Raw genomic sequence first — 11650 nt, forward strand, 5'->3', positions numbered from 1 at the left:
TAAGTCAAATTCCACTAGAGAACTCAGAGATATCGATAAGCCAAAATTCACTAGAGAACTCTGAGTTATCGACAAGTCAAATTTGACTAGAGAACTCTGAGTTATCGATAAGTCAATAAGCCAATAGGGAACTCGGAGATATCGATAAGTCAAAGTGAAGATATGAAGACTAGAGATCTCGACAAGCCAAATTCTCTTATAGAGATCTCAGATACCTCTACAAGTCAAAATTACTATGAAGTATTAGAGATCTCGATAAGCCAATATACTTATCGAGATGTCAAGTTCTCTATTGACCAAATGGAGATCTCAAGGTAAAATCTCAAAGTACAAAATTACAGGCCAGTTCAATATCCAAGATCCACAATCAACAAACAATCCAAACAGCTGGATTGACAAGTCTACAAAAGCGGCTTGAAGGATGTGCATAATCAATGGTGAAGATTAACTGACAAAGGAAGATCAAAGTAAACACAGGATATTAAGATATGCTAAGCCAGAAATGGAAGACACACTTTTCCTAAAATAGAAATGATAAGTGACAGTTTACTAAAGTTAATAGCATGTCTTATTGTACTCTGTGTAAACCAGCAGTTAACTAAATTATAAAGTTAACACTGGTCTTTTAGTCAGATGCAACAATTTAGATTAACACTCTCAAGAAGAAGCTAAGCTTTTTATCAACAAAGAGCCTAGAAATTTTGTAGCAAAACATTCTTAATTTCAATATAAAATTAAGTTAGTTTTGAAAAGATCTGTGTTCTTTATTATTGCATGTTTAATTTCTGCAGTAATACATTTCACTATAAGATTTAATTTAATTTGTTCAACCATATAAAGTTCAAGAAAATCATAAAAACAGTAAAACACATTCACCCCCCTCCGTGTGTTATTCATTTCCTAATAAGTGGTATCAGAGCAAAATCTGAAAGTAAACAGATTCAAGATCTTGGAAGAATGAATACATAAAAGATCAGTAGCATTAAAATTCCTACCTTTGACAAAGCTAACTACACTCTATGGAAAAAGAAAATGTTGTTGTTTATCAGGATGGACAATCCACTGTATATTCAGATTCTCAAAAATGGGTCATTCACTCCTATGGTTAGAGTTGAAGAATCAACATATGGTGATATGGTCATTCCAGCTCATTATGCTCCAAAAGACCCTTCTGAGTATACTGAGCATGAAAAGGAGAAAGTTTCCCTGGATAGTGGCTTGCAATTGATATTGATAGAGTCACTTGACAATGTGATGTACAACAATATTGTCAATTGTGACACTGCCAAGAAAATATGGGAAAAGATTGAAATACTCTGTGAAGGAACTGAGGAAGTTAGATCTAATCAAAGAAGGATACTGATTTCACAGTATGAGGTTTTCATGACTAGGCCAAAAGAAAGTATAACTGATGTGTTTGAAAGATTCAATAAGCTGATAAATGACTTGCAACTCCATGACAAATACTATGAAGCTGAAGAAGTGAACTTAAAGTTCTTTCTTACTCTCCCTGCTCATTTGGAACAAAAAATCTCAGCAATCAGGGAAGGGAGAGACTTGAGCAGAATAACACTAGAAGTTCTATATGGAATTCTTAAAACATATGAACTAGAAATGATTCAAAGAAAATCATTGAGATCTGGTCAAGGACATGTTTTAGATGACTCAAGTGCTTTAATTGTCAATGAAAGCCAAACATCTAATGATGAGCCAAGATCTCAAACTCCAGTTGCCTCACCAAGTGAGCAAAAAACAATTGATTCACAGGAACAAGTCATTCTGGAATTGGAAGAAGATGAGTTCTACATTATTGATAAACTAGATGAGCTAGATAAGTAAATGGCCTATTTGGCTAGAAAATTCTCTAACATTAGAGTAAAGAAGCCAAGATACTTCAAGGATAAAGGACAGTCTTTCAAAAAGATAGCAGTTGGAAAGGAAAAGGGAAGTACGCTTCTGATAGCAAGAATGGTTACTAAACTGGATTTATTGACATATCAAAGATAAGGTGCTTTAACTGTGATGAATTAGGCCATTTTGCTACAGAATGCAGGAAACCCAAAAAAGCAAAGAAAGACAAAGCTTATCTTGAACTGGAAGCAAAGTATAAAGCTCTTCTGAAGAAACAGCAAAGTAAAGCTTATATTGCAGAAGGAAAAAGTTGGGATGATTCTGATAATGATGACGATGAGGAAGTTGGAAACTATGCTTTAATGGCCTTGGAGCAAGGAGAATCATCCTCATCAAAATCACAGGTACCAACTCTCACTACCATTGATTTAAATGTGAGTTAATACAAGGAAACTATAAAAAAGATGAGCACATAAATGTTTCACATACATACAAGTATGGTTGCTCCTAATGAAGAAGTGAGCAGATTGACAAAGATAAATGAGAAGCTTGAAAGTGAGAAACAAGAAGCTGAATTGTTGTTGGTGGAGCTTGAAACAGTAAGACAAGAAAATGCATATCTGAAGAACAAGCTCAAGTGTGCAAGTGAAATTGAAGCAGTGCTAAGGAAGAAGCTGGAAAAGAATGAAGTTAAGTTGAAATCCTTCAAGAATTCATATGAGTTAATTGGACAGTACCATGAGAAAAATAATCCATGTGCAAACATTGTTATTGGTCTTGACTATAATGCCTTGAACAACAAAAAGAAAGATATAGGTGACAAAGGAAAAGCAACATAAAATGAAAATGTTCCAGCAATGCTGAAAAAGGTTGTCTCACCAATGTTCAAGGCATGTGAAGTTAATTTCAGTGAAGAAGAGTTGATTATCAAGCAAGAAATTGCTAATGAAGATAAAGGAAATAAAAATGCAGAATTAACTCTTTCTTCCAAAGCTGAAAAGAAGCCCATGGACAAAAAAGTTCCAAGACACCTGTCAAAGAGATCAAGACTGAAGATGTAAGAAAGAAGAAGAAAAATAAAAATGGAAAAAGTGGGATAAACAAAAGCAATAATTTTGCTTATGTTGCAGATGCTCCAACAAAGAAGTGTGAAAAATGTGGCTCTGTAAATCATCTAACTCACCTTTATAAAAAGGTTGTTAGTCAAATGATCCATACTCAATCTTTGATAAATTTGACTCTATCCCTTGTAACTTGAAAGTGATGAAAAGTTGTCACAAACTGAGAGTAGACCTTAAAGAAACAAAAATTGGGTCTACATCAGATAGGGAAAATGCATAACAGTCATTGAACTCTATTTTATCTGAAACTACTCTTTCTACTTCTGCAAAATTAGTTAACAAAAAGAAAGTACCCAACACTGCTGGGGTTGTTAAACACACTTAAAACTTATTGTATGCAGGGAAAAATGAAGAAAGTCATATGGATCATTGATAGTGGGTGCTCCAGACATATGACAGGTGATAAGGCCCTGTTATCACAGTTTGAGGAGAAGGTTGGCCCTTTGGTGACCTTTGGAGATAATAGCAAAGGATTCACAATGGGATACGGCAAGATTGTTTCTGAAAATGTTGTCATTGATGATGTAGCACTGGTAGCTGGTCTTGAAGTGAATCTTCTCAGTATTAGCCAATTTTCAGACAAAGGTTTTGAAGTCTTATTAACAAAGAAGAATGCACTTTTATCAACAAGAAAACTGGTGAAGTTGCTCTGAAAGGAGCAAGGAAAGGAAGCTTGTTTGTTGAATACTTGGACTCAAAAAATAAGGATGGAATTTGTTGCTTCAACACCAAGGCATCAGAAGAACAAAGCAAGCTATGGCATAAGAAGTTGTCTCACCCGAATTTTAAGGAAATTAACACTTTGGTCAAAAAGGAGTTAGTAAAAGACATGCCTAAACTGGAGTTTGCTCAAGTTGAAGTTTGTGAAGCTTGTCAAAAAGGAAAAATGAAAAGATCAAGTCACAAGTCAAAAATTGTGAATTCTATAAGTGCACCATTGCAACTTATTCACATGGACTTGTTTGGACCAGTAAATGTCTTATCAATCTCAGGGAACAAATATGCACTTGTGATGGTGGATGATTTCTCAAGATACACTTGGGTAGAGTCCATGCACTCTAAAGATGAAACTCCACGCATCATCATTGAGCACATCAAGAAGATAGAAAAATAGGCTGAAGATCATAATTGTATAAAAAGATTGAGAAGTGATAATGAAATAGAATTCAGAAATGCAACATTGAGTGAATTCTGCAAAAGTAAGGGCATTGTTTAAGAATTCTCAGCTGCTAGAACACCTCAACAAAATGGAGTAGTTGAAAGAAAGAACAGAACATTAGTTGAAGTTGCTACAACAATGCTGCAAGTTGCCAAATTGCCAACAAGTTTCTGGGAAGAGGTTGTTAACACTGCATGTTACACTTAGAACATATACCTCATTAACAAGGCACATGGCAAATCACCTTACTCAATCACGTCTAAGAGAAAGCCTACTGTAAAGTATCTTCATGTGTTTGGAAGCAAGTGTCACATTTTGAAAGACAACTCTGAATATGTGGGAAAATTTGACTCAAAAGTCTTTTAAACAATTTTTCTGGGATATTCATTGGAGAGAACTGCCTACAAGGTCTATGTGATAGATCAAAAGAAGTTTATGGAAAGCACATATGTGACTTTTGATGATGACAAGTGTCCAGGCTTGGAATGCCTTGATGAAAATGAAGCTGAAGCCCTTGCATTTGAAAACCTCAATATTGATAGTAATTCTGATGGTGAAGATGAAGTCAATGCACAACAGATGTTGAATGAAGAGATTACTAAACAGGAAAATCATGGAAATGGAAGCTCATCTCAAACATCTGAATTTGATAGCACAAACACAGGGGGGAAAGAGAAGAAGGATCTACCAGTCATACCATTAGTAAAGAGAATGATGAAGGCACAAGTCAACAAACTTATACAAAGAAGTGGGATAGAAGTCACACTAGAGAAGCAATTATAGGTGATCTTACTTCTGGCATGGGACTAGAAGTACAACTGCTAATGAGTGCCTACATGCATGCTTTCTGTCTCAGATAGAACCCAAGAAAACTAAAGAAGCTCTAATGGATCCTGATTGGATATCTGCAATGCAAGAGAAGCTTAATCAGTTTGAAAGAAACAAAGTTTGGAAGTTAGTTCCTGCACCAAAGAATAGAAGCATTATTGGAATAAAATGGGTGTTCAGGAATAAGATGGATGAAAATGGTATAGTCACCCGAAACAAAGCAAGATTGGTTGCAAAAGGCTACTCACTAGAAGAAGGAATTGATTATGATGAAATTTTTGCTCCAGTTGCAAGACTTGAAGTAATAAGAATTTTCCTAGCATTTGCTGTACATTCAAATTTCAAAGTATATCAAAAGGATGTGAAAAGTGCCTTCTTAAATAGTGAGTTAAAAGAAGAAGTTAATGTGCAACAGCCTCCTGGCTTTGAAGATCCAGAATTTCCAAATTTTGTGTACAAGTTACTTAAGGCTCTATATGGACTAAAGTAGGCACCTAGAGCTTGGTATGATACATTGTCAGAATTCCTACTGAAGCATGGTTTTACTAGAGATACTATAGACAAGACTTTCTTTCACAAGAAATATGAGGAAGATATGATCCTAGTTCATATTTATATGGATGATATCATCTTTGGTTCTACAAATGAAAAGCTTTGCCAAAGATTTTCTAAGCTTATGCAGAGTGAATATGAAATGAGTATGATGGGAGAACTAAGTTACTTTCTTGGACTACAAGTCAATCAAAGAAGTGATGGGATCTTCATCATCCAAACTAAGTATGTCAAGGACCTATTGAAAAAGTTTGGCATGGTTGATTGTTCACCTGCTTCTATACCTATGTCTACAACAACAACATTGGATGAAGATAGAAAAGGCAAGAGTGTAGATATTTCAAGCTATAGAGGAATGATTAGATCATTGCTTTACTTAACTGCAAGTAGACCAGACATCATGTTTGTAACATGTTTATGTGCAAGATTTCAAGACAATCACATTTTATGGCCGTGAAGAGGATTTTCAGATATTTGAAGGGGAATCCAAACTTGGGATTATGGTATCCTAAGTGAACTGGTTTTGAAGCTGTTAGCTACACAAATGCAGATTTTGCTGGATGCAGGGTTGACAGAAAGAGTACTAGTGGAAGCTGTCAATTTCTTGGACAAAGATTTGTATCCTGATATAACAAGAAACAACAATCTGTATCAACTTCTACAACAGAGGCTGAATATATAGCTGCAGGAAGTTGTTGTGCTCAAGTGTTTTGGATTAGAAATCAGTTAATGGATTATGGCCTAGTGTTACACAAAATTCCTATCATGTGTGACAATACTAGTGCTATATCTATAGTGGCTAATCCAGTTAATCATTCTAGAACAAAGCACATTGATGTAAGGTACCATTTTATTAGAGAACATGCTACAAATGGTACAATTGAGCTCTGTTATTCCTAGAGGACTAACAATGAGATTTACAGAAGGGGGGTTGAATGTAAATCTCAAAACTTTTTCAGGTTTTGAGAAGTTTATTAAAGCAGTGTGTTCTAGATGAACAAGTGTATGAATTGCTTTGAGCTAATGCAGACAGATATATATTCAAACACAAAATGTAAAGAACACAACAAACTTTAAAAACTTTTCTGGTGGATTTGTTGTTCCACCAGAGATGGTATATTAGAAAATCTGTGTTCAACAATGTTGATCACAGCTGCATCCTAGTACAAACTAGATGAATTTTCTCTCAAGATATTTCTTAACAGCTCTGGAAAATCTCTCTCTAATTACTAGCTTCTTCTTGGTTTATATATTACCAAGTGTACAAGTGAAAAACAATATAAAATTACAATAGTAAAATAAGTTCTTCACTTGCTTCTTTTCCTGTTCACTCAAGTACTTTGTTGACTATTGCATCTTTGTACTAAAGAAGAACGGCTGCTTTTTCTGTTGATCCTGAAATTCGGCTACCACATCTCACTTTTCTCTGTCAACCCATGTGCCTCTGTTTGTAGGTACAACTACCACTTATCAACGGCTAATTAGCAGAACATCCGTTGAAGCTTTCATCCGTTGATGACTTCATCCGTTGAAGGATGTTATCCGTTGAAGCTTTCATCCGTTGATGCTCTCATCCGTTGAAGGATGTTATCCGTTGAAGCTTTAGAGACATCCGTTGAAGCTTAGCTTCTCATCCGTTGAAGGTCTTTAAGTCATCCGTTGATACCACTTCATTTATACAAAATTACAAGGCATGAAATATTTACAATTGGCCTTCCTATCTGCATATCATCTAGTAGTCAACATGACTTATAGTTTCTCTCAACTTCTAAGAATTACATTTTAAATACAGAGACTGAAATATGCTACAATACTAGACTTATTTCTAAGTAAAGCTACACCATCAACGGATAGCCAAAGTGGTCTTATCCGTTGAGGCTACAGACACTAAATTTCTACTTAAGTGTTTTGTTAAACATATCATCAAACTAATGCACATATATTCCTAACAATCTCCCCCTATTTATGTCTATAAGAATTGTAGGCATAAATTCAGGGTTAACTTGATGATAACAAAACACTTAACAAATATTTGAATTGAAACTAAGTAGAAATATAAAAGTGCTGCAAAAGTGTATGTACTAGGAGGTAATTGAAGATTTACAGTATTTCCAAGGGTGCTCCTCTAGCCTGAGCAAATCATCATTTTCTTCTTTGTTCCCTGGTTTTCTTTCCTAGCCCTTTGTCATTTTCCTCAAATTGGAGTTGGAGTTGTCTGAAGAATTCAGCTTCATCTTCATCACTGATATCCAACTTAGATTGCATTTCCTTGAGAGTTTCATTGCTGGCAATCTTGAGTTGGTCTTCAAGTCTGAAAAATCTTCTGACTCCTTTGTCATCTCTAAATTCCATCAACCAATGAGGTGATTTGTGAATTTTAGTTCCCCTTTCTTGTATGAGTAAGGTTCTGGGCAAAGCATTTGGTTCCCTCCAAGTCTTCCTTATGTTGGCAATCTTGTTGAGAATTTCAGTCTTGGCTGTTCTGGTAAAGCCAGAATCCTTTTTGATGGCTGAAAAGACTCTGATCAAGGTAGAGTAGCCTTCATTTAGAATCCTGTAGAGAGGCCATGTTCTTTCCCCAGCTCCCTTATATCTGAAAACCAATCTCTCTGGTAGCTGTCTGTAGGCAGCTATTCCCCTTACTTCCTCCAGCTCATCCAGATAGAGATTAATGTCTGAAGCTTCTTTTATGTCACAGATGTGAACATAATCATCTTTAGAAATGGGTGGCTTAGGGTTAGGTTTTTGTTTTTGAGTGAATTTCTTAGAGGTTAGGGGAGGTGTAGATTTAGATTTTCTTTTCTGTTTCTTTGGTAGTGGTAGAGTGGTTAAAAAGGTAGGCAATGTGATGTTGTCCCAATCAATAGGTTCCTCTTTTGGAATGATTGGTTCACCATGGATATTTATAGAGGGATCAGCAACAAAAGGTTTAGGTATGGAAGGTAGTGGTTTAGATATAGATTTGGTATCTTCAGGGTTATCTTCACTCCTTCTGTGTGCCTTGGCCTTTCTTCTGTTTCCCTTCTGCCATTCCTCTCTTTCTTCCATATTTTCACCAAATATGCTCCCAAGAACCTCATCTAAGTTAGCAATCTTTTCTTCACCCCTGACTTCAATTCCTTTCATTTCTTCAACTTGGCTTGACTTTAGCTGTTTTTCAAGCTTTGCTTGTGCTCTTTTGTCAGCCTTGAGTTTTACAGCTTCTTTCTTCAACCTTCTGGTTTCTTCCCTTTTGGCCTTTAGAAATTTGGGATGTCCTTGCATCACACAGATACTCTTTCCCTCTCTATAGATAAAGGCCATGTCCATTCTCTCACCCTTGTCCTTGGTCTCCTTCTTCTTTATGATGCTTGCACTTAGAACTTTGTCTCCATCAGGTTTTGGAAGAGGAAAGTCTACTTCCTGCATCTGAGCAAAGTCTAGGGGATTCTTTGTGGAGTCCATACTGGATCTAGTGTTAGGCTTTAGAACCATAGGTTTTAAATTCTTGAAAGAAGTCTCTCCAACCTTATTTCTCCCTACTGGCTTGAGCTCCATGTTGATTGGTTCAATCTTTGTGCTAAATTTCACAGATGTTGATTTATTTTGTGTAGAACCAAACACCAATTGCAACCTTTCATCAATTCTCCTCCATTGTTCTTTCATTTGTATTTCAGCTGCTGCTAGCTGAATCAAATCAATTCCATCAGGTTTTCCCTTGATTTGAATGATTGGAGAGGTAGTGATGGCAGGAACTAGCACTTTAGATATCTGAATCTTTGTAGAGGGCTCTCCTTCCCCTTCCCTTTTATTCTCCCCCTTTTTGTTATCATCAAGGAGAGGGGTCAAGCCTTGTGCTTTTGCCAGCTGCATTAGGAGATTGGTTTGAGATTGTTGGTTGAGAAGAAGGGTGGCCACAGAATCTTCAATTCCTTGAACTCTGTCTTCCAACTTGGCCAGCCTTTGTTCAGTAACTGATTCCTTTTTCAATCTCGAAACCAAGTCCTGCAAAGTACCATAGGGCATGACTGAATCCAATTTTTCTGAAGTGAAGGATTTCAAGTCAGCAATATCTTTCCTGAGATCATCTAGACTCATATTTTGCTTTACTTTCTGCAACTTCATGAGATGCAGTGAGTCCAGGTGAGCTTGGAGGATAGCCTTGATATTTGCATTTGAAGTGTTCTGAATGGCCTGTTGAATAGTGATGATTTGTTTGACCAAGTGGACATTGAATTCACCTGTTCTATGCTCCTTAGTCAAGGCCCATTCAGGTAGATTAGGAATGGAATTAGGGTCTTCATCTCCCCCTATGTTCATGCTTCCATCAGAAGAAATAGAGTCATCATCATCAGAATTTACTCCAAATTCCTCAGATGGCTCACCAGCTGTAGAAGGCATCCTGTTAATAGCAGCTTTATCCCTTAGAAGAGATTCTGTTGTGTGCACTAGATGTAGTGTCCTTTCTGCCTCCTCATTGCCCTGAGCAGCCAACATTTGATAGGCTGTCATAGGATGAGTAAAAGTGTCAGCATCCAAGGAAATGTTATCAATTACAGCTTTGTAATGTTGCTGTAACTGTCTTTCCTTTTCAGCATCATCCACAATCATTGACTCATGAGCAATGGCTGGTTTCACCCTTGTATCAACTGTACCTGCTTTTCTCTCTTTTTCTCTATGTTCTTGCATCAGGGGCTCCCCCTGGCTCACACATCTCACTCCCTCACCTTCACCTTCTAAGGTGGTACTCCACTCACTGACTTTTGCCATGCTGGAAGAAATAGCATGCATTTTTGTGCTCTCAATCTCTCCTTTTGCCTGGGAGCAACCCAGCCTCTCACTCAAATTTTCACTCCCTGCCCTCAATCCTAAAAGTGATTGCACAGTATTCATGTCTTCTACACTTGGAATCATTTCAGTTATTTGTGTAGAGACTATCAACGGATGTGGAATATCCGTTGAAGTTGAAACTGTTGTTATCAACGGATAACTGCTGTTAAGCTTATCCGTTGAAGAGCAACCACTTGTCAACGGATGAGTGATATCCGTTGAAGAAGGAAAAGAAGATGAAATTGAAAGTGATATAATTGTTGAATCTGTATAGATTGATTTGATATGTGTTGATACAGATCCTTCAATTATATCTGAAAGAATTTGCGGGTGATCCAACAAATCATCTAAAAGATGATGATCACCTGTATTTGAGTGGGGCTCCTCCCTGAGTTGTAAAGAGGGAGAATCAGGAATTGATGGGAATAACATATCCACATCCAGAGATGGTGAAGAAGTATTTGGTGATTGATGTGTAGTTATTGTGAGAGAATGGGGCTGTGACTCCACATTTATTGGAGTCACATCAAACTGAGTTTGAGAAGGCACAGAGACAGATGGATGTATCTGTGTAGTGTGTGCACCCTGTGTAGAAGATTGGGTTCTAGCCTTCTTCCTTCTAATAAAAGCTTTTGTAGGTGAGTGTTTGGCTTTAGTGTCCCTCCCTCTTTTGTTCTGTGTTCCTGGTTGGGAACTCTTTTCAATAGTAACATCCTTTTGGGAGGATGCTACTAGGGATGTGCTAGAAACCTTTTCAACCACCACAGCTTTTTGAGAAACTGGGGCTTGGCTAGCTTGGGAAGCACTCAACTCTCCTTCCTTATCCTGGGGGTTTCTTTGATGTTCACCCCTCCCCTCACCACTCACACCCTGTTCACTTCCCTCAGGGTTAATGGTTGTTGTTACAACTGTTGTCTTTTGAGAAACAACAGAGGTGGTTTTCTTTGTCTTGGATTTTGAAAGTTTAGATTTGGTGACCTTGGTAGAAATCTGTTGGGGCATTGACACAGATTTCATGGCCACACTAGAAGATAAAGAAATAGAGAGGTTGGAAGAAGTAGGAGTTGTAGAAGCAATTACCTCACCTACCTGAGGTGCATTCATGATTGGTAAATACACCAATGGCACACTGCTGTTAAGATCCATTCTCTTCAAGTCTGCAAGAACTCTTTTCTCTTGTGCCCAGCACTTGAGTTTATTATTCTCATTGATTATGACTAAACCTTCAGCAACATGGTTAGCCAATAACATAAAGAATCTAGCATAATAGATGTTATTAGGTCTATTAGCTTTGTTACCCAATCTAGTACCTAATTCTAGCATCACATAG

This window comes from Apium graveolens, chromosome 11 (genome assembly GCF_009905375.1).
Source record: "Apium graveolens cultivar Ventura chromosome 11, ASM990537v1, whole genome shotgun sequence".
NCBI classification, from domain to species: domain Eukaryota; kingdom Viridiplantae; phylum Streptophyta; class Magnoliopsida; order Apiales; family Apiaceae; genus Apium; species Apium graveolens.